General features: G+C 37.5%; 1 protein-coding gene and 8 non-coding genes across 9 annotated transcripts in view; all 9 read left to right on the top strand.

Moving 5' to 3' along the window:
• adgrv1 (adhesion G protein-coupled receptor V1) overlaps positions 1 to 23844 on the top strand; it is a 472167-nt gene that overhangs the window by 404518 nt on the left and 43805 nt on the right. The gene's annotated exons all lie outside the window — the stretch shown is intronic.
• Positions 1731 to 1804, top strand: trnai-aau (transfer RNA isoleucine (anticodon AAU)). The gene has a single exon. It is a non-coding gene; the product is annotated as a tRNA-Ile (tRNA).
• trnai-aau (transfer RNA isoleucine (anticodon AAU)) lies at positions 3210 to 3283 on the top strand. Its single transcript has one exon. It is a non-coding gene; the product is annotated as a tRNA-Ile (tRNA).
• On the top strand, positions 4915 to 4988 carry trnai-aau (transfer RNA isoleucine (anticodon AAU)). Its single transcript has one exon. It is a non-coding gene; the product is annotated as a tRNA-Ile (tRNA).
• Positions 6308 to 6381, top strand: trnai-aau (transfer RNA isoleucine (anticodon AAU)). Its single transcript has one exon. It is a non-coding gene; the product is annotated as a tRNA-Ile (tRNA).
• Positions 8010 to 8083, top strand: trnai-aau (transfer RNA isoleucine (anticodon AAU)). Its single transcript has one exon. It is a non-coding gene; the product is annotated as a tRNA-Ile (tRNA).
• trnai-aau (transfer RNA isoleucine (anticodon AAU)) lies at positions 9381 to 9454 on the top strand. Its single transcript has one exon. It is a non-coding gene; the product is annotated as a tRNA-Ile (tRNA).
• trnai-aau (transfer RNA isoleucine (anticodon AAU)) lies at positions 11098 to 11171 on the top strand. The gene has a single exon. It is a non-coding gene; the product is annotated as a tRNA-Ile (tRNA).
• On the top strand, positions 12227 to 12300 carry trnai-aau (transfer RNA isoleucine (anticodon AAU)). The gene has a single exon. It is a non-coding gene; the product is annotated as a tRNA-Ile (tRNA).

The following is a 23844-nucleotide window of genomic DNA, read 5'->3' as shown; positions in this document are numbered from 1 at the left end:
GTTGCTGACTACGTTCGAAAAATACGTCCATTTCGCACCGACAACTTTCTTCTTTGCTTGCTCAGCTTCTTTCTCCATAATGCAATGAACATGATTGCAACAGATTCACGAACACAGATGTCCAGAATACTGTGGAATTATGAAATGAAAACAGAGCTTTTTCGTATTGGCTTCAATGTGGAAGGCATACCCGTGTTCCCCGGTCTACGTCACGCGCATACGTCATCCTCAGAGGCGTTTCGAACCGGAAGTTTAGCGGCAAATTTAAAATGTCACTTTATAAGTTAACCCGGCCGTATTGGCATGTGTTATAATGTTAAGATTTCATCATTGATATATAAACTATCAGACTGCGTGGTCGGTAGTAGTGGGTTTCAGTAGGCCTTTAAAATTGTCTTGCCAATTGTTGTATTATTATTATATATTATAATAAAATAATAATAATATCTGTGTTGGCCCTGTGATGAGGTGGCGACTTGTCCAGGGTGTACCCCGCCTTCCGCCCGAATGCAGCTGAGATAGGCTCCAGCCACCCCCTGCGACCCCGAAAGGGACAAGCGGTAGAAAATGGATGGATGGATGGAATAATAATAATAATCATATGATCTAATATATATTGTATTACTATTATTATCCGTATTACTATTATTATCCGTGCCAGCCACCTGAGGGTTCCTGGTTCAATCCCCACCTTCGACCAACCTCGTCACGTCAGTTGTGTCCTTGGGCAAGACATTTCACCCTTGCTCCTGATGGGTGGTGGTTAGGGCCTTGCATGGCAGCTCCCGCCATCAGTGTGTGAATGTGTGTGTGAATGGGTGAATGTGGAAATAGTGTCAAAGCGCTTTGAGTACCTTGAAGGTAGAAAAGCGCTCTACAAGTAACCGATTTAATTATGTCTTGCCAATTATTGTATTAATATTATGTATTATAATATAATAATAATAACAATAATAATAATAATCATATGGTCTAATATTTATTGTATTACTATTATTATTTTCCAGTGGTTAACTTATTTTTACACTTGTCAAATGTATGTATAGAGCACAATTTGTACATGAGGCAATTAAAAGTGCTTTAAAGATGCATAAAATTACAAGATGGCGAATAAAATCATAGGTAAAAATAAAATCATCATAAAAAACAAACCTGAATTATTAATAATCCCTGGGATTTATATAGCGCTTTTCTAAGTACTCAAAGTCGCTTTACATGTTAAAAACCCATCATTCATTCACACCTGGTGGTGGTAAGCTACTTTTTGTAGACACAGCTGCCCTGGGGTAGACTGACGGAAGCGTGGCTGCCAATTTGCGCCTACGGCCCCTCCGACCACCACCTATCATTCATTCAACATTCATTCACCGGTGTGAGTGGCACCGGGGGCAAGGGTGAAGTGTCCTGCCCAAGGATACAACGGCATGGTAAGAGGCGGGGAGCAAACCTGCAACCCTCACGTTTCTGACACGGGCGCTCTACCCACTGCGCCATGCCACCCCTAAGTTAATTAAGTTAAAATAAAAATACTTCCTGGTTATTGAAGTTTATTTATAGAGCACAATTTGTACAGATGAATAAAATTACAAGAAGGCAAACAAAATCATAAATAAAATCATCATAGAAATAAACTTATTTAGTTCAAATAAAAATACTTCCAGTAGTCATAGGAACACATATGAGCTCACTCTGACCCCAACAAACACAAATTAATCCTGGACCCTTTACATGGCCGGTTAGCTCAGTTGGTTAGAGCGTGGTGCTAATAACGCCAAGGTCGCGGGTTCGATCCCCGTACGGGCCACTTACCTTTTTTTTTAGCTCTCAGCAATACTGCTACATGATGCTTAGAGTTACACTTGAGCTGGATCTGCTCTATTAGCCTCATTGTTAGCCGCCTCATTGTTAGCCACCTCATGCTAACGGTTATTTACAATTTAGAATGCATTAAAAAAAAGAAAAACATATATTTAGTTTAGTTTATTAAGGATTCCCGCTAGTCTACAGCGCAGTGGAGACTATTCTTCCTGGGGTCCAGGCAAAAAACTCCACACAATCACAAAACAAAAGATTACAATGCAGTATAACATGATCAATAATACCATTTTGTAATACAAAAATAGCAACAACAACAAAAAATAATAATAATAATAATAACTTCGAGTTTACATAATAATGTTCATACCAAAGATAAAAAGAGCAATATAAAAATAGATGTATATTTTTGCAAAAATAAAACAAAGAACCAATGGCCTATAATATACACATTAGTGTACCAAAGACAAACAGTAAGTGACGAAAAAGTACCATAATGAATAAAATATGACATAAAGTACATACAAAATCAAGATAATATCAATATAAAAACGATAGCCCCAAACAAGAATGAATTTAAGCAAAGAATAAGTCAAAATAATTTGTTGTTGTTCTTGTCTCACATACGGTATATGATAGGCAACATTTAAAAAAAAGAAAGTGCAGTTCCCCTTTAAGAGAGTTAAAAAGTTACAAAAAATCCATGTACAGTTAAAATTGTCTTGCCAATTGTCGTATTATTATAATGTATTATAATATAATAATAATAATCAAATGATCTAATATTTATTGTATTACTATTATTATCCGTATTACTATTATTATCCGTGCCAGCAACCTGAGGGTTCCTGGTTCGATCCCCACCTTCTACCAACATTGGGCAAGACACTACACCCTTGCTCCTGATGGGTGGTGTTTAGGGTCTGCATGGCAGCTCCCGCCATCAGTGTGTGAATGTGTGTGTGTGTGTGAATGGGTGAATGTGGAAATAGTGTCAAAGCGCTTTGAGTACCTTTAAGGTAGAAAAGCGCTATACAATTAATACAATTATTGTATTATTATTATGAATTATAATATAATAATAATAATAATAATAAGCATATGGTCTAATATTTATTGTATTACTATTATTATTTTCAAGTGGTTAACTTATTTTTACACCTGTCAAGGCAAGTGTATATATAGAGCACAATTTGTACACGAGGCAATTAAAAGTGCTTTAAAGACGCATAAAATTACAAGACGGCGAATAAAATCATAAGTAAAAATTAAATCATAATAAAAAAACAACCTGAATTATTAAGTTAAAATAAAGATACTTCCAGTAGTCATAGGCATGGATATGAGCCCACGCTGACCCCCACCAACACAAATCAAACCTGCTGTTTTTACACGGCCGGTTAGCTCAGTTGGTTAGAGCGTGGTGCTAATAACGCCAAGGTCGCGGGTTCGATCCCCGTACGGGCCACTTATCTTTTAAGCTACTTGTCGTGGTCCTTTAGAGTGGATATACTGTTAGGGACATGTAATGAAGGAAATAGCGAAAGTTCGGATGCGTCTGTGACATGAGTGCGCAGCAGTATACTTAAAATTATTAAAATAGATAAATATAACATGTTGTTATGAATGTTACTACATTACATACACTATGTACAAAATAATGACTTACTAAGTCAAAATAATGACTTAATAAGTCAAATTAATGACTTACTGTAAGTAAGCGTTTGCAATAAGCGTTTGAAAAAAAGAGTTAAAAGTGGAGCCACATGCTGACATATGCTCAACTCATCATGCTTCATTTATTACAGCATTTGGGAAGCCTGTAGTTGATTTTTATTATGTAAATGTTATATTTTTATCAACATGTGATAGCAGGGACCCTGCCATTCAAAACTAGGCTGCTACATTACTAATGATTAATGTAACTATAGCTGATAAAAATAGTACAATAGCAATAGGAGAGACTATTCATCCCTGAACACCATGGAGTTCATGTAGGCTTTATGATGCAGTTACATTATTATATCAACTATCAGAGACAGAAACTCTTCATTTAACATAATGTCCTTTTTTGCTGCTTCAACACAGCTCAATCAACACAGAAAAAGGTAAAGTGAAATAACTTAGTTGTTAACTGTAGGTCAATAATGCTTGTCTTTCTCTCAGACAGACACACACACACACACACACACACACACACACACACACACACACACACACACCGCACAGTGAGCTAATGTTACACTAAAAGCTAATTAGCCTTCACTTCAAGGACTGCGAGCGAGCTGAGCTGCCGCTTATGTTTCTAGAAGGTCAACGGGCTCATAGTGATGTTACTAGTAGTTGACTGGGAGGTGTTTATTATCATTTGGGGAGAGTCCACTGCCTTATGCTCACCTGCTAAACACCTTTCTGCTCACCACACCGCAGGAGCACTGACTCCATGCGCTCTGAATACGCACTGCTGATTGGCTGTTACATACGCTCTGAATATGCACTGCTGATTGGCTGTTACCGCTCTGCGTGTAACCAATCAGATGGTTGTGTGGGTGGGACAATGCTGGGTGCTGCAGAGACGTACTGACAGAGGCAGAGGCAGAACTAAGCGTAGCAGCTTGTTAAGACTTTAGTTTAGGCGGTGGTTCTTTGTTAAGGTGGCCGCCTTAACAACAAAGCGCTGCTGGAAACCCTGAATACTGCTACATGCCCCATTAGCTGCATTCTTAGCCACCCCACGGTTCAGAATGCATAAAAAAAATGTGCAGTTCTTCTTTAAGAAATACATCCATGTACAGTTAAAATTAAATTTCTTGCCAATTATTGTATTATTATTATGATGTATTATAATGATATAATGTATTATTATTATTATTATTTTACAGGGGGTAACTTATTTTTACACTTGGCAAGGCAAGTTTATTTATAGAGCACAATTTGTACAAATGCATAAAATTACAAGAAGGCAAACAAAATCATACATAAAATCATCATAGAAATAAACTTATTTAGTTGAAATAAAAATACTTCTAGTAGTCATAGGAACACATATGAGCTCACTCTGACCCCGACAAACACAAATTAATCCTGCAGACTTTACACGGCCGGTTAGCTCAGTTGGTTAGAGCGTGGTGCTAATAACGCCAAGGTCGTGGGTTCGATCCCCGTACGGGCCACTTATTTCTCTTACCACTTAGCAATACTGCTACATGATGCTTAGAGTTACACTTGAGCTGGATCTGCTCTATTAGCCTCATTGTTAGCTGCCTCATTGTTAGCCACCTCATGCTAACGGTCATTTACAATTTAGAATGCATTAAGAAAAAGAAAACATATATATAGTTTAGTTTATTAAGGATCACCACTAGTCTACACCGCAGTGGAGACTATTCTTCCTGGGGTCCAGGCAAAAAACTCCACACAATCACAAAAGAAAAGATTACAATGCAGTATAACATGATCAATAATACCATTTTGTAATACAAAAATAGCAACAACAACAACAACACCAACAAAAAACAATAACTTCAAGTTTACATAATAATGTTCATACCAAAGATAAAAAGAGCAATATAAAACTAGATATATATTTTTGCAGAAATAAAACAAAGAACCAATGGCCTATAATATACACATTAGTGTACCAAAGACAAACAGTAAGAGACAAAAAAGTACGATAATGAATAAAATATGACATAAAGTACATACAAAATCAAGATTATATCAATATAAAAACGATAACCACATACAAGAATGAATTTAAACAAAAAATAAGTCAAAATAATTTGTTCTTGTTCTTGTCTCACATATATGATAGGCAACATTTAAAAAAAAAAAAAAAGTGCAGTTCCCCTTAAGAGAGTTAAAAAGTTACAAAAAATCCATGTACAGTTAAATATTTATTGTATTACTATTATTATCCGTATTACTATTATTATCCGTGCCAGCAACCTGAGGGTTCCTGGTTCGATCCCCACCTTCTACCAACCTTGGGCAAGACACTACACCCTTGCTCCTGATGGGTGGTGGTTAGAGCCTTGCATGGCAGCTCCCGCCATCAGTGTGTGAATGTGTGTGTGTGTGAATGTGGAAATAGTGTCAAAGTGCTTTGAGTACCTTTAAGGTAGAAAAGGGCTATACAATTAGTACAATTATTGTATTAATATTATGTATTATAATATAATAATAATAATCATAATCATATGATCGAATAAGTATTGTATTACTATTATTATTTTCCAGTGGTTAACTTATTTTTACACCTGTCAAGGCAAGTGTATATATACAGCACAATTTGTACACGAGGCAATTAAAAGTGCTTTAAAGATGCATAAAATTACAAGACGGCGAATAAAATCATAAGTAAAAATTAAATCATAATAAAAAAACAACCTGAATTAATAAGTTAAAATAAAGATACTTCCAGTAGTCATAGGCATGGATATGAGCCCACGCTGACCCCCACCAACACAAATCAAACCTGCTGTTTTTACACGGCCGGTTAGCTCAGTTGGTTAGAGCGTGGTGCTAATAACGCCAAGGTTGCGGGTTCGATCCCCGTACGGGCCACTTATCTTTTAAGGTACTTGTCGTGGTCCTTTAGAGTGGATATACTGTTAGGGACATGTAATGAAGGAAATAGCGAAAGTTCGGATGCGTCTGTGACATGAGTGCGCAGCAGTATACTTAAAATTATTAAAATAGGTAAATATGACATGTTGTTATGAATGTTACTACATTACATACACTATGTACAAAATAATGACTTACTAAGTCAAAATAATGACTTAATAAGTCAAATTAATGACTTACTGTAAATAAGCGTTTGCAATAAGCGTTTGAAAAAAAGAGTTAAAAGTGGAGCCACCTGCTGACATATGCTCAACTCATCATGCTTCATTTATTACAGCATTTGGGAAGCCTGTTGTAGATTTTTATTATGTAAATGTTATATTTTTATCAACATGTGATAGCAGGGACCCTGCCATTCAAAACTAGGCTGCTACATTACTAATGATTAATGTAACTATAGCTGATAAAAATAGTACAATAGCAATAGGAGAGACTATTCATCCCTGAACACCATGGAGTTCATGTAGGCTTTATGATGCAGTTACATTATTATATCAACTATCAGAGACAGAAACTCTTCATTTACATAATGTCCTTTTTTGCTGCTTCAACACAGCTCAATCAACACAGAAAAAGGTAAAGTGAAATAACTTAGTTGTTAACTGTAGGTCAATAATGCTTGTCTTTCTCTCAGACACACACACACACACACACACACACACAGACACACACACACAGACACACACACCGCACAGTGAGCTAATGTTACACTAAAAGCTAATTAGTCTTCACCTCAAGGACTGCGAGCGAGCTGAGCTGCCGCTTATGTTTCTAGAAGGTCAACGGGCTCATAGTGATGTTACTAGTAGTTGACTGGGAGGTGTTTATTATAATTTGGGGAGAGTCCGCTGCCTTATACTCACCTGCTAAACACCTTTCTGCTCACCACACCGCAGGAGCACTGACCCCATGCGCTATGAATACGCACTGCTGATTGGCTGTTACATGAGCTCTGAATACGCACTGCTGATTGGCTGTTACTGCTCTGCGTGTAACCAATCAGATGGTTGTGTGGGTGGGACAATGCTGGGTGCTGCAGAGACGTACTGACAGAGGCAGAGGCAGAACGAAGCGTAGCAGCTTGTTAAGACTTTAGTTTAGGCCGTGGTTCTTTGTTAAGGTGGCCGCCTTAACAACAAAGCGCTGCGGGAAACCCTGAATACTGCTACATGCCCCATGAGCTGCATTCTTAGCCACCCCACGGTTCAGAATGCATAAAAAAAATGTGCAGTTCTTCTTTAAGAAATAAATCCATGTACAGTTAAAATTAAATTTCTTGCCAATTATTGTATTATTATTATGATGTATTATAATGATATAATGTATTATTATTATTATTATTTTACAGGGGGTAACTTATTTTTACACTTAGCAAGGCAAGTTTATTTATAGAGCACAATTTGTACAGATGCATAAGATTACAAGTAGGCAAACAAAATCATACATAAAATCATCATAGAAATAAACTTATTTAGTTAAAATAAAAATACTTCCAGTAGTCATAGGAACACATATGAGCTCACGCTGACCCCGACAAACACAAATTAATCCTGCAGCCTTTACATGGCCGGTTAGCTCAGTTGGTTAGAGCGTGGTGCTAATAACGCCAAGGTCGCGGGTTCGATCCCCGTACGGGCCACTTATTTTTTTTACCACTTAGCAATACTGCTACATGATGCTTAGAGTTACACTTGAGCTGGATCTGCTCTATTAGCCTCATTGTTAGCCGCCTCATTGTTAGCCACCTCATGCTAACGGTCATTTACAATTTAGAATGCATTAAGAAAATATAGTTTAGTTTATTAAGGATCACCATTAGTCCACACCGCAGTGGAGACTATTCTTCCTGGGGTCCAGGCAAAAAACTCCACACAATCACAAAACAAAAGATTACAATGCAGTATAACATGATCAATAATACCATTTTGTAATACAAAAATAGCAACAACAACAACAACAAAAAACAATAACTTCAAGTTTACATAATAATGTTCATACCAAAGATAAAAAGAGCAATATAAAACTAGATATATATTTTTGCAAAAATAAAACAAAGAACCAATGGCCTATAATATACACATTAGTGTACCAAAGACAAACAGTAAGAGACAAAAAAGTACGATAATGAATAAAATATGACATAAAGTACATACAAAATCAAGATTATATCAATATAAAAACGATAACCACAAACAAGAATGAATTTAAACAAAAAATAAGTCAAAATAATTTGTTCTTGTTCTTGTCTCACATATATGATAGGCAACATTTAAAAAAAAAAAAAAAGTGCAGTTCCCCTTAAGAGAGTTAAAAAGTTACAAAAAATCCATGTACAGTTAAATATTTATTGTATTACTATTATTATCCGTATTACTATTATTATCCGTGCCAGCAACCTGAGGGTTCCTGGTTCGATCCCCACCTTCTACCAACCTTGGGCAAGACACTACACCCTTGCTCCTGATGGGTGGTGGTTAGAGCCTTGCATGGCAGCTCCCGCCATCAGTGTGTGAATGTGTGTGTGTGTGAATGTGGAAATAGTGTCAAAGTGCTTTGAGTACCTTTAAGGTAGAAAAGGGCTATACAATTAATACAATTATTGTATTAATATTATGTATTATAATATAATAATAATAATTATAATCATATGATCGAATAAGTATTGTATTACTATTATTATTTTCCAGTGGTTAACTTATTTTTACACCTGTCAAGGCAAGTGTATATATAGAGCACAATTTGTACACGAGGCAATTAAAAGTGCTTTAAAGATGCATAAAATTACAAGACGGCGAATAAAATCATAAGTAAAAATTAAATCATAATAAAAAAACAACCTGAATTAATAAGTTAAAATAAAGATACTTCCAGTAGTCATAAGCATGGATCCCCATGCTGACCCCCACCAACACAAATCAAACCTGCTGTTTTTACACGGCCGGTTAGCTCAGTTGGTTAGAGCGTGGTGCTAATAACGCCAAGGTCGCGGGTTCGATCCCCGTACGGGCCACTTATCTTTTAAGCTACTTGTCGTGGTCCTTTAGAGTGGATATACTGTTAGGGACATGTAATGAAGGAAATGGCGAAAGTTCGGATGTGTCTGTGACATGAGTGCGCAGCAGTATACTTAAAATTATTAAAATAGGTAAATATAACATGTTGTTATGAATGTTACTACATTACATACACTATGTACAAAATAATGACTTACTAAGTCAAAATAATGACTTAATAAGTCAAATTAATGACTTACTGTAAGTAAGCGTTTGAAAAAAAGAGTTAAAAGTGGAGCCACATGCTGACATATGCTCAACTCATCATGCTTCATTTATTACAGCATTTGGGAAGCCTGTAGTTGATTTTTATTATGTAAATGTTATATTTTTATCAACATGTGATAGCAGGGACCCTGCCATTCAAAACTAGGCTGCTACATTACTAATAATTAATGTAACTATAGCTGAAAAAATAGTACAATAGCAATAGGAGAGACTATTCATCCCTGAACACCATGGAGTTCATGTAGGCTTTATGATGCAGTTACATTATTATATAAACTATCAGAGACAGAAACTCTTCATTTACATAATGTCCTTTTTTGCTGCTTCAACACAGCTCAATCAACACAGAAAAATGTAAAGTGAAATAACTTAGTTGTTAACTGTAGGTCAATAATGCTTGTCTTTCTCTCAGACAGACACACACACACACACACACACACACACACACACACACACCGCACAGTGAGCTAACGTTACACTAAAAGCTAATTAGCCTTCACCTCAAGGACTGCGAGCGAGCTGAGCTGCCGCTTATGTTTCTAGAAGGTCAACGGGCTCATAGTGATGTTACTAGTAGTTGACTGGGAGGTGTTTATTATAATTTGGGGAGAGTCCGCTGCCTTATGCTCACCTGCTAAACACCTTTCTGCTCACCACACCGCAGGAGCACTGACTCCATGCGCTCTGAATACGCACTGCTGATTGGCTGTTACATGAGCTCTGAATACGCACTGCTGATTGGCTGTTACATGCGCTCTGAATACGCACTGCTGATTGGCTGTTACCGCTCTGCCTGTAACCAATCAGATGGTTGTGTGGGTGGGACAATGCTGGGTGCTGCAGAGACGTACTGACAGAGGCAGAGGCAGAACGAAGCGTAGCAGCTTGTTAAGACTTTAGTTTAGGCGGTGGTTCTTTGTTAAGGCGGCCGCCTTAACAACAAAGCGCTGCGGGAAACCCTGAATACTGCTACATGCCCCATGAGCTGCATTCTTAGCCACCCCACGGTTCAGAATGCATAAAAAAAATGTGCAGTTCTTCTTTAAGAAATAAATCCATGTACAGTTAAAATTAAATTTCTTGCCAATTGTTGTATTATTATTATGATGTATTATAATGATATAATGTATTATTATTATTATTATTATTTTACAGGGGGTAACTTATATTTACACTTAGCAAGGCAAGTTTATTTATAGAGCACAATTTGTATAGATGCATAAACTTACAAGAAGGCAAACAAAATCATACATAAAATCATCATAGAAATAAACTTATTTAGTGAATATAAAAATAATTCCAGTAGTCATAGTAACACATATGAGCTCACGTTGACCCCGACAAACACAAATTAATCCTGCAGCTTTTACACGGCCGGTTAGCTCAGTTGGTTAGAGCGTGGTGCTAATAACGCCAAGGTTGTGGGTTCGATCCCCGTACGGGCCACTTACCTTTTTTTTTTAGCTCTTAGCAATACTGCTACATGATGCTTAGAGTTACACTTGAGCTGGATCTGCTCTATTAGCCTCATTGTTAGCCGCCTCATGCTAACGGTTATTTACAATTTAGAATGCATTAAAAAAAAGAAAAACACATGTTTAGTTTAGTTTAGTTTATTAAGGATCCCCATTAGTCTACACCGCAGTGGAGACTATTCTTCCTGGGGTCCAGGCAAAAAACTCCACACAATCACAAAACAAAAGATTACAATGCAGTACATTATGATCAATAATACAATTTTGTAACACAAAAATAGCAACAAAAAAAAACAATAACTCTGAGTTTACATAATGTTCATGCCAAAGGTAAAAAGAGCAATAAAAAAATAGATATATATTTTTTCAAAAATAAAACAAAGAACCAACGGCCTATAATATACACATTAGTGTACCAAAGACAAACATTAAGTGACGAAAAAGTACCATAATTAATAAAATATGACATAAAGTACATACAAAATCAAGATAATATCAATATAAAAACGATAACCAGAAACAAGAATGAATTTAAGCAAAAAATAAGTCAAAAGAATTTGTTCTTATTCTGGTCTCACATAAGGATTGTGAATGATAGGCAACATTTTAAAAAAAAGTGCAGTTCCCCTTTAAGAGAGTTAAAAAGTTACAAAAAATCCATGCACAGTTAAAATTGTCTTGCCAATTGTTGTATTATTATTATGTACTATAATATAATAATAATAATAATAATATGATCTAATATTTATTGTATTACTATTATTATTTTCCAGTGGTTAACCTATTTTTACACCTGTCAAGGCAAGTGTATATATAGAGCACAATTTGTACACGAGGCAATCAAAAGTGCTTTAAAGATGCATAAAATTACAAGACGGCAAATAAAATCATAAGTAAAAATTAAGTCATCATAAAAAACATACCTGAAATATTAGGTTAAAATAAAAATACTTCCAATAGTCATAGGCATGGATATGAGCCCACGCTGACCCCCACCAACACAAATCAAACCTGCTGTTTTCACACGGCCGGTTAGCTCAGTTGGTTAGAGCGTGGTGCTAATAACGCCAAGGTCGCGGGTTCGATCCCCGTACGGGCCACTTATCTTTTAAGCTACTTGTCGTGGTCCTTTAGAGTGGATATACTGTTAGGGACATGTAATGAAGGAAATAGCGAATGTTCGGATGCGTCTGTGAAATGAGTGCACTGCAGTATACTTAAAATGATGAAAATAGGTAAATATGACATGTTGTTGTGAATGTTAATAAATTACATACACTATATTGCCAAAAGTATTTGGCCACCTGCCTTGACTCACATATGAACTTGAAGTGCCATCCCATTCCTAACACGTAGGGTTCAATATGATGTCGCTCCACCTTTTGCAGCTATTACAGCTTCAACTCTTCTGGGAAGGCTGTCCACAAGGTTGCAGAGTGTGTCTATAGGAATTTTCCACCATTCTTCCAAAAGCTCATTGGTGAGGTCGAGAAGGCCTGGCTCTCAATCTCCGTTCTAATTAATCCCAAAGGTGTTCTATCGGGTTCAGGTCAGGACTCTGTGCAGGCCAGTCAAGTTCATCCACACCAGACTCTGTCATCCCCGTCTTTATGGACCTTGCTTTGTGCACTGGTGCACAGTCATGTTAGAAGAGGAAGGGGCCCGCTCCAAACTGTTCCCACAAGGTTGGGAGCATGGATATGTCCAAAATGTTTTGGTATCCTGGAGCATTCAAAGTTCCTTTCGCTGGAACTAAGGGGCCAAGCCCAACTTTTGAAAAACAACCCCACACCATAATTCCGCCTCCACTAAATTTCACACTCGGCACAATGCAGAACAAAATGTACCGTTCTCGTCGATGGAAAAGCATCCCACGCTTTGCATTGGACTTGGTGATGTATGGCTTAGATGCAGCTGCTCGGCCGTGGAAACCCATTCCATGAAGCTCTCTGCATACTGTATGTGGGCTAATTAGAAGGTCACATGAATTTTGGAGCTCTGTAGCAACTGACTGTGCGGAAAGTCTTTGCACTATGCGCTTCAGCATCCGCTGACCCCTCTCTGTCAGTTTACGTGGCCTACCACTTGGTGGCTGAGTTGCTGTTGTTCCCAAACTCTTCCATTTTCTTATAATAAACCCGACAGTTGACTTTGGAATATTTAGGAGCGAGAAAATTTCACGACTGGATTTGTTGCACAGGTGGCATCCTATGACAGTTCCACGCTGGAAATCACTGAGAGCGGCCCATTCTTTCACAAATGTTTGTAGAAACAGTCTCCATGCCTAAGTGCTTGATCTTATACACCTGTGGCCGGGCCAAGTGATTAGGACACCTGATTCTGATCATTTTAATGGGTGGCCAAATATTTTTGGCAATATAGTGTATTTATGTTTACAGAAGTGTAAATAATATTAGAAAAGAAATGAGGACATTATAAAATGTGAAAACAAAATTGTAGCGTGTATATGCTTGACCTACATTAGAACAATGAACCATAACATTGAATCCAAATAAAAGTAAAAATAAATAAACAAAATCAATCAAAAATTTGAATTATTTAAGAAAAACAAAAACATTTTAGTTCAGTTGCTCTCCCAACTAATGGCTCACAACTGCGAATAGGTTCTCGTCGTTCACCTAAAACAGTGTTTTTCAACCACTGTGCCGCGGCACACTAAAAATATTTTTTGCAAACCAGTAATTGTAATCCGCAAATGTGCCGTTGTTTAGTGTCTGTGCTGTCTGTGCAGAGTAGCCGTGTAATAATATTCCTTATCAGTAGGTGGCAGCAGGTAGCTAATTGCTTTGTAGATGTCGGGAACATGGTTTGTCGTGATCACAATATGCGGGAGGCAGCGTGTAGGTAAAAAGGTATCTAACACTTAAACCTAAAATAAACAAAAGGCATTGAAGCTTAGGGATGGCTATGCAAAACGAAGCTAAAACCGAACTGGCTGCAAAGTAAACAAAAACAGAATGCTGGACGACAGCAAAGACTTACAGCGCGTGGAGCAGACGGCGTCCACAAAGTACATCTGTACATGACATGACAATCAACAACAAAATAGGAACGCAAGACAAGAACTAAAACAGGAAAACAGCAAGAAAAACCTCCAAATAAGTATGGGCGTGATGTGACAGTACACCTACTTTGAGACAAGAGCTATAGTGATGCATGCTTGGTTATGGTTTGAATTCATATCCAACAACTGCGAGAACGACTTTTTACTGTCAATATCGGCTGCTGAGTTTCATTTTTTTAATGTTTTCTGCTGGTGGTGTGCCTCTGGATTTTTTTCAATGAAAAAAATGTGACTTGGCTCAGAAAAGGTTGAAAAACACTGGTCGAAAAGAACCGCTCAAAAGCCTCGACTCGTTCGTGAACGTCCCATCTCTAACTCCTTTAGCTCTTGAGCATGCACATCTCGACATGTCCACTTTAAAATCACATACAGGAGAATCCTCAAGCGTTACAGACAAATAATTCAAGCAGTCACTCAGTACTTTTGCAGCCTGCTTCCTTTTTGGCGCTGGGAACCTGTTCTACTTACATGCTTGGAAAAGTCAAAGCGGGAGGGAGGAGGACGGACGGGGCAGATGTGCGAGGGAGAAAGAAGCGTGACTGTGAAGTCTGAGTGGTTGATGGGACAGAACACCCAGAGTGGGCATCAGGCACGAGTCGGCTAAATGTGTGACGCAGACAGGGGGCGAGGATGGCAGAGCTGAAGTGGTGGAAGTGGCACCTAAGTGAAACGCGGGCCCCGTGTTTCCACCCTACTTGTGAAGTGAAGTGTCCAGACTGCTCTGACCAACACCAGCACACCGACGAGAGGCTCGCCAGTGAATTTGGACATTTGACAAGGTCATTTTTAAATCCACACTACAGGCTAGGGCTGGACAATTACCATATTTTCCAGACCATAGAGCAGTGGTTCTTAACCTTGTTGGAGGTACCGAACCCCACCAGTTTCATATGCGCATTCCCCGAACCCTTTTTTAGAGAAAAATAAAATGTTGGTTTTTTTCAAATTCAAGACAAAGTTAAATGTTTTTTGGTAACACTTTAGTATGGGGAACATATTCTAAGTAACAAAGACTAAATTTAGAGTTATTTGGACACTAGGGGAACATATTATAAGTAATAGACTTAGACTTAGACTTACTTTTTATTGTCATTCAAATTTTAACTTTACAGCACAGATAAGAACGGAATTTCGTTACATAAACTCATGGTAGTGCAGGATAAAAAAGCAATAAGGTGCATATATGAATAAATAAATATATATAAATATATATACAAACCAAATAAATATATATAAATATATATAAATAAATAAATAAATAGATTACTGTACAGATAAATATATTGCACTTTTCCACATGTGTCCACGTTTATGGATGTATGTTATATTGTCTTTTTTATTCCAGCGAGTTAATCCATTATGGGGGGAGTTGAGGGTATAATTTAATTATGATGCGTTCAAGAGTCTTACGGCTTGAGGGAAGAAGCTGTTACAGAACCTGGAGGTTCTGCTTCGGAGGCTGCGGAACCTCTTTCTAGAGTCCAGCAGTGAAAACAGTCCTTGGTGGGGGTGGGAGGAGTCTTTGCAGATTTTTTGAATAAAGAGAATAAAGACTTAATTTAGAGTTATTTGGTTAGGGTTAGGGTCAGGGTTAGAGGGTTAGGGTTATAATAAGGCCATGCCAAATAAGGCATTAATAAGTACTTAATAATGACTAGTTAAAGGCCTACTGAAATGATTTTTTTTAATTTAAACGGGGATAGCAGATCTATTCTATGTGTCATACTTGATCATTTCGCGATATTGCCATATTTTTGCTGAAAGGATTTAGTATAGAACAACGACGATAAAGATTGCAACTTTTGGTATCTGATAAAAAAAGGCTTGCCCCTACCGGAAGTAGCGTGACGTAGTCAGTTGAACATATACGCAAAGTTCCCTATTGTTTACAATGATGGCCGCATGAAGTGAGAGAGATTCGGACTGAGAAAGCGACAATTTCCCCATTAATTTGAGCGAGGATGAAAGATTTGTGGATGAGTAAAGTGCAAGTGAAGGACTAGTGGGGAGTTGAAGCTATTCAGATAGGGAAGATGCTGTGAGAGCCGGGGGTGACCTGATATTCAGCTGGGAATGACTACAACAGTAAATAAACACAAGACATATATATACTCTATTAGCCACAACACAACCAGGCTTATATTTAATATGCCACAAATTAATCCTGCATAAAAACACCTGCGTGTTTGTTATGCTAGCTCCTAGCTCCTCTGCTAGCTCCTAGCTCCATAGAACACGCCAATACAATTCAAACACCTGATCAACACACACAATCACTCAGCCCAAAAGACCGTTCACCTAACCCAAGGTTCATAAAGCTTATATATTTTTAAAAAGTTACGTACGTGACGCGCACGTACGGTACGGTACGTGTTATGCTAGCTCCTAGCTCCTATGCTAGCTCCTAGCTCCATAGAACACGCCAATACAATTCAAACACCTGATCAACACACACAATCACTCAGCCCAAAAGACCGTTCACCTAACCCAAGGTTCATAAAGCTTATATATTTTTAAAAAGTTACGTACGTGACGCGCACGTACGGTACGGTACGTGTTATGCTAGCTCCTAGCTCCTCTGCTAGCTCCTAGCTCCATAGAACACGCCAATACAATTCAAACACCTGATCAACACACACAATCACTCAGCCCAAAAGACCGTTCACCTAACCCAAGGTTCATAAAGCTTATATATTTTAAAAAAGTTACGTACATACGCAAAAAAAAGTTGCGCACATACGGTCAAGCGATCAAATGTTTAGAAGCCAAAGCTGCATACTCACAGTAGCACGTCTGCGTCTTTGTCATCCAAATCAAAGTAATCCTGGTAAGAGTCTGTGTTGTCCCAGTTCTCTACAGGCGTCTGTGTATCGAAGTCAAAAGTCCTCCTGGTTAGAGTCTCTGTTATCCGAGTTCTTCCATCTTGACTGCATCTTTCGGGAATGTAAACAAAGAAGCGCCGGCTGTGTACTGTTGTTGCTGACTACGTTCGAAAAATACGTCCATTTCGCACCGACAACTTTCTTCTTTGCTTGCTCGGCTTCCTTCTCCATAATGCAATGAACATGATTGAAACAGATTCACGAACACAGATGTCCAGAATACTGTGGAATTATGAAATGAAAACAGAGCTTTTTCGTATTGGCTTCAATGTGGAAGGCATACCCGTGTTCCCCGGTCTACGTCACGCGCATACGTCATCCTCAGAGGCGTTTCGAACCGGAAGTTTAGCGGCAAATTTAAAATGTCACTTTATAAGTTAACCCGGCCGTATTGGCATGTGTTATAATGTTACGATTTCATCATTGATATATAAACTATCAGACTGCGTGGTCGGTAGTAGTGGGTTTCAGTAGGCCTTTAACCCCCAATATGTTACTAATTTGCATGTTAATAAGCAACTAATTAATGGTGAATATGTTCCCCATACTAAAATGTTACCATGTTTTTTTACTGGTGCACAAAACGAACCGTGCATGAACATCACCTTATTCACACAACAAAACCAACACAGTGCATAAACTCACAACAAATTACACACCTGCAAATCAGTCAGCTGTTGTCGTATCCGTAATACGCCGATGGGGAGAAATTTGTATTTACACGATGAGTCGGGTGTGTCTTGACCTTCGCCGAACCCCTGAGGCCGACTCACCGAACCCCTAGGGTTCCATCGAACCCAGGTTAAGAACCACTGCCATAGAGGCACCGGTATATAAGCCGCACCCACTAAATAAATTGTTGTTGTTTTTTAATTCCATATATTAGTCACACTGGACTATACGTCGCAGATATATACAGTCGTGATCAAAAGTTTACATACACTTGTAAAGAACATAATGTCATGGCTGTCTTGAGTTTCCAATCATTTCTACAACTCCTATTTTTTTGTGATAGAGTGATTGGAGCACATACTTGTTGGTCACAAAAAACATTCATGAAGTTTGGTCCTTATATGAATTTATTATGGGTCTACTGAAAATGTGACCAAATCTGCTGGGTCAAAAGTATACATACAGCAATGTTAATATTTGGTTACATGTCCCTTGGCAAGTTTCACTGCAATAAGGCGCTTTTGGTAGCCATCCACAAGCTTCTGGTTGAATTTTTGACCACTCCTCTTGACAAAATTGGTGCAGTTCAGCTAAATTGGTTGGTTTTCTGACATGGACTTGTTTCTTCAGCATTGTCCACACGTTTAAATCAGGACTTTGGGAAGGCCATTTGTGGAGGTCCTCTTCCCTAAGGGTTCCTTGGACCACCAATGTGAGACATGACGGCGTGGCAGTTTTGTGACTTTGTTTATTTTGCAATACAACTCAGCCTGCTTTGGTTGCTTTTCAGCAGCTCTTGCCTCTTCTGCCCGTCTCGCTCCTCCGGTCGCTTTTCAGCCTTCCCCGTCGTCGTCTGCGTCTCGCTCTTCCTCGCGCGTGCTCGGCATTCACCAGCGGCTCTCTTCCTTCAACTCCGACTTCTCCTGCTTCGTCCTTCTCGGCTGCTGCCCTTTTTAAGTGTGACAGGTGATTGCACAAACGCTGTCAAGACTTGGACTGTGGTGTGTTTGTTTTCCCGAGATGCAAGTAAAGTTGGACTGGACATGGCGTGAAGGTAGATACATATTTATTTTAACACTAACAAACTACAAAAAAAGGGAGCAAACAAAAGGCGCGCACAATGGCGGAGAACAAACTTGACTAATGAAACCAAAAACTTTACACTTAACGTAGACTAAGGACATGAACCAAAAGAACTGCTGAACGTGACATGAATAAACAAAAACTTACTTGGCATGGAACTATGGTAGCATGAAAGTACAGAAGTAGCATGGCATGAAGTGAGCAGAGTTATGTCGCCAGCCTGACTTCCTGGCAACAATGGGCTTAAATGATAGTGACATAATTAGTGAAAACAGGTACATGACTCAAAATGTGAAACAGGTGAAACTAAGGGTTGCTATGGTGACAAAACAAGAGAGGGAAACCAGGAACTAAAAAGCGTCCAAAAAACAAACAGCACATGGCCAAACAAAAATATGATCAACACAGACATGACAAACGCGCCCAGGTGGGCCATCTACGCACCTGTTGCCCATCTCGGAGCCTCCTCACACCATTGTTAAACCTTAATTGTAGCCTGATTTAGCCATTCCTTTACCACTTTTGACTAGTGTTTGGCGTCATTGTCCTGTTGGAACACCCAACAGCGCCCAAGACCCAACCTTTGGGCTGATGATTTTAGGTTGTCCTGAAGAATTCGGAGGTAATCCTCCTTTTTCATTGTCCCATTTACTCTCTGTAAAGCACCAGTTCCATTGGCAGCAAAACAGGCCCAGAGCATAATACTACCACCACCATGCTTGACGGTAGGCATGGTGTTCTTGGGATTAAAGGCCTCACCTTTTCTCTTCCAAACATATTACTGGGTATTGTGGACAAACAGCTCAATTTTTGTTTCATCTGTTATCACATGGACAGTTGTGAGATCTCACCATAGTTGCTACTTTTTTTTTGACACAACACTAGTATGCCTAAACAATATTCACTAAACTCAAAAAAAAAAAAGTCGGGCATTTCCGCGTTAGCGTAACTATGGACAGAATCACAGAATTGGCCAACAAAACGTAATATGGAGAATATCACGGACATTAACACAAATGACAAATTGACATAAATGTGAAGGAAATTACATCATTGTGAGGGGAAGGAACTTTTGTTTAGGAATATAATTGCTCTACACCAGGGGTCACCAACGCGGTGCCCGCGGGCACCAGGTAGCCCGTAAGGACCAGATGAGTCGCCCGCTGACCTGTTCTAAAAATAGCTCAAATAGCAGCACTTACCAGTGAGCTGCCTCTATTTTTTTAATTTTAATTATTTACTAGCAAGCTGGTCTCGCTTTGCTCGACATTTTTAATTCTAAGAGAGACAAAACTCAAATAGAATTTGAAAATCCAAGAAAATATTTTAAAGACTTGGTCTTCACTTGTTTAAATAAATTCATTAATTTTTTTACTTTGCTTCTTATAACTTTCAGAAAGACAATTTTAGAGAAAAAATACAACCTTAAAAATGATTTTAGGATTTTTAAACACATATACCTTTTTACCTTTTAAATTCCTTCCTCTTCTTTCCTGACAATTTAAATCAATGTTCAAGTAAATTAATTGTTTTTATTGTAAAGAATAATAAATAAATTTTAATTTAATTCTTCATTTTAGCTTCTGTTTTTTCGACGAAGAATATTTGTGAAATATTTCTTCAAACTTATTATGATTAAAACATTTTTTAAAAATTCTGGCAAATCTAGAAAATCTGTAGAATCAAATTTAAATCTTATTTTAAAGTCTTTTGAATTTCTTTTAAAATTTTTGTTCTGGAAAATCTAGAAGAAATAATGATTTGTCTTTGTTAGAAATATAGCTTGGTCCAATTTGTTATATATTCTAACAAAGTGTAGATTGGATTTTAACCTATTTAAAACATGTCATCAAAATTGTAAAATTAATCTTAATCAGGAAAAATTACTAATGATGTTTCATAAATTCTTTTTTTAATTTTTTCAAAAAGATTCGAATTAGCTAGTTTTTCTCTTCTTTTTTTCGGTTGAATTTTGAATTTTAAAGAGTCGAAATTGAAGATAAACTATGTTTCAAAATTTAATTGTCATTTTTTTTCGTGTTTTCTCCTCTTTTAAACCGTTCAATTAAGTGTAAATATCATTAATTATTAATAATAACATAGAGTTAAAGGTAAATTGAGCAAATTGGCTATTTCTGGCAATTTATTTAAGTGTGTATCAAACTGGTAGCCCTTCGCATTAATCAGTACCCAAGAAGTAGTTCTTGGTTTCAAAAAGGTTGGTGACCCCTGCTCTACACCCACAACACGTCTCATCTGCTTGTGTTGTTGTGAACGACATCACGGATTTAACATCAATGTACAAACAGGACAGCCGTCGCAACTTGAGAGGATCTCTCTTTTTTTTTTAAGCAACCTCAAGTCGTGTCCTTGCTCATCAAGCTCAGAACGCCAGCACACTTCCCTTTTCACAATAACAGCGCTTTGCGCAACATCCGGTCTGACTGCGCTAACAAAATTAAGGTTTCAACAAAGTACCTTACACAAGCATAATGGACTTAATTGATACATTCACGAAAAATATTATGCCTTGACTTAAAATATTAGTCAAAATTGTCCAAAGCTGTGTTGCACCAGTAAATGTGAGGATTTTTACTTTTTATTAGATTTATTTATGCCACAAAAAACACACATTATGTGGTGGTGAAATGAGTGGGGAAGGTAAACAAAAATTATTTTGAAAAATTTAAATGAAAAAACTGAATTTCATCGTTTTATTACACTGCTATTGTTATTTTAATTATTGTTGCTAATATTATCCTTATTTTACTTGTTTTTGTATGTTATTAATTTGTATTTGATGTTCTTTTAAATTATATTTTGAAGTCGATTTATGGTGGTGCAATAAATACTCATGTTTTCAAATGAATGAATAATCATGTTATTAATTGCGATTTCAATATTGATCAAAAATGATTGTGATTTGTTATTTTGTTGTTGTTGTTGTTGTTGCCATAATCGTACAGCCCTACTACGGGCTTTGCACATTATTGTATTGTAAATAAATAAAAATATTGAAAAAGAAGCACAAAACAAAAACAATGATTAATAAAAGACAATAATAATAAAGAAAATAACAAGCACTTTTTGATACATTCACGAAAAATATTATGCCTTGAATTTAAATATTTGTCAAAATTGTCCAAAGCTGTGTTGCTCCAGTAAATGTGAGGTTTTTTACTTTTTATTAGATTTATTTATGCCGCAAAAAACACATTCTGTGGTGGTGAAATGAGTGTGGAAGGTAAACAAAAATTATTTAGAAAACTTACACTGCTATTCTTAATAATTGTTATAAATAAATGATAAATGGGTTATACTTGCATAGCCTTCAAGGTACTCAAAGCGCTTTGACACTATTTCCACATTTACCCATTCACACACACATTCACACACTGATGGTGGGAGCTGCCATGCAAGGCGCTAACCAGCAGCCATCAGAGGCAAAGGGTGAAGTGTCTTACCCAAGGACACAACGGACGTGACTAGGAAGGTAGAAGGTGGGAATTGAACCCCAGTAACCAGCAACACTCCGATTGCTGGCACAGCCACTCTACCAATTGTTGCTACTATTATCATTATTTTACTTGTTTTTGTATGTTATTAATTTTTATTTGATGTTATTTTAAATTATGTTTGAAGTTGATTATTGGTGGTGCAATAAATACTCAGGTTTTCAAATTAATGAAAAATCATGTTATTAATTGTGATTTCAATATTGATAAAAAATAATTGTGATTTGTTATTTTTTATTTTATTCATAATCGAACAGCCCTACTACGGGAGTCCGTGTACCTTTTAGTCTATTTCCAATTCCTTAACGCAAATCAAAAAACAAAATTAGGGCCGTTTTCTGATTTTCATTATCTATGGCAGATTTTAAAACAAACAAAAAAGGGTTGATTTTCATTAAGATATAGCCATAATTGGATTTTGTGCTGTTTTCCTTTTATGGATTTTTATTTTTCCAGATAAACACAAAAATCGTGGTTATCTGTGTGACGACAACTTGAACCGGAAGCAGTATTTTAGCTTTTCCTTTGCATTTAGCATGTTTGTAGCATAACGTTAACATCTTTGTTCAGCAAAAGTCCTATTGTCGTTTTAAAAAAGTCTCATTAAATACACTATATTGCCAAAAGTATTTGGCCACCCATCCAAATGATCAGAAACAGGTGTCCTAATCACTTGGCGGAATTATGGTGTGGGGTTGTTTTTCAGGAGTTGGGCTTGGCCCCTTAGTTCCAGTGAAAAGAACTTTGAATGCTCCAGGATACCAAAACATTTTGGACAATTCCATGCTCACAAACTTGTGGGAACAGTTTCCTCTTCCAACATGACTGTGCACCAGTGCACAACGCAAGGTCCATAAAGACATGGATGACAGAGTCTGGTGTGGATGAACTTGACTGGCCTGCACAGAGTCCTGACCTGAACCCGATAGAACACCTTTGGGATGAATTACAGTAGAACGGAGACTGAGAGCCAGGCCTTCCCCGCCAACATCAGTGTGTGATCTCACCAATGCACTTTTGGAAGAATGGTGGAAAATTCCTATAAACACACTCCGCAACCTTGTGGACAGCCTTCCCAGAAGAGTTGAAGCTGTAATAGCTGCAAAGGGTGGACATACATCATATTGAACCCTATGGGTTAGGAATGGGATGGCACTTCAAGGTCATATGTGAGTCAAGGCAGGTGGCCAAATACTTTTGGCAATATAGTGTAGTTGTTCAATTTTTGTTTCAGAAGGGAAAATAAGAAAAAATGGCCCGAAATGTGTTTTTTGATTTGCATTTAAGAATTCGAAATTGAATGAACGGAAGGCACACAGACCTACGGGCTTTGCACATTATTGTATTGTAAATTTAAAAATATATAAAAATTTAAAAAAACACAAAACAACAATGATGATTAATAAA

This window comes from Entelurus aequoreus, linkage group LG17 (assembly GCF_033978785.1).
Source record: "Entelurus aequoreus isolate RoL-2023_Sb linkage group LG17, RoL_Eaeq_v1.1, whole genome shotgun sequence".
NCBI lineage: Eukaryota > Metazoa > Chordata > Actinopteri > Syngnathiformes > Syngnathidae > Entelurus > Entelurus aequoreus.
This window is presented reverse-complemented; position numbering and strand designations above follow the sequence as displayed.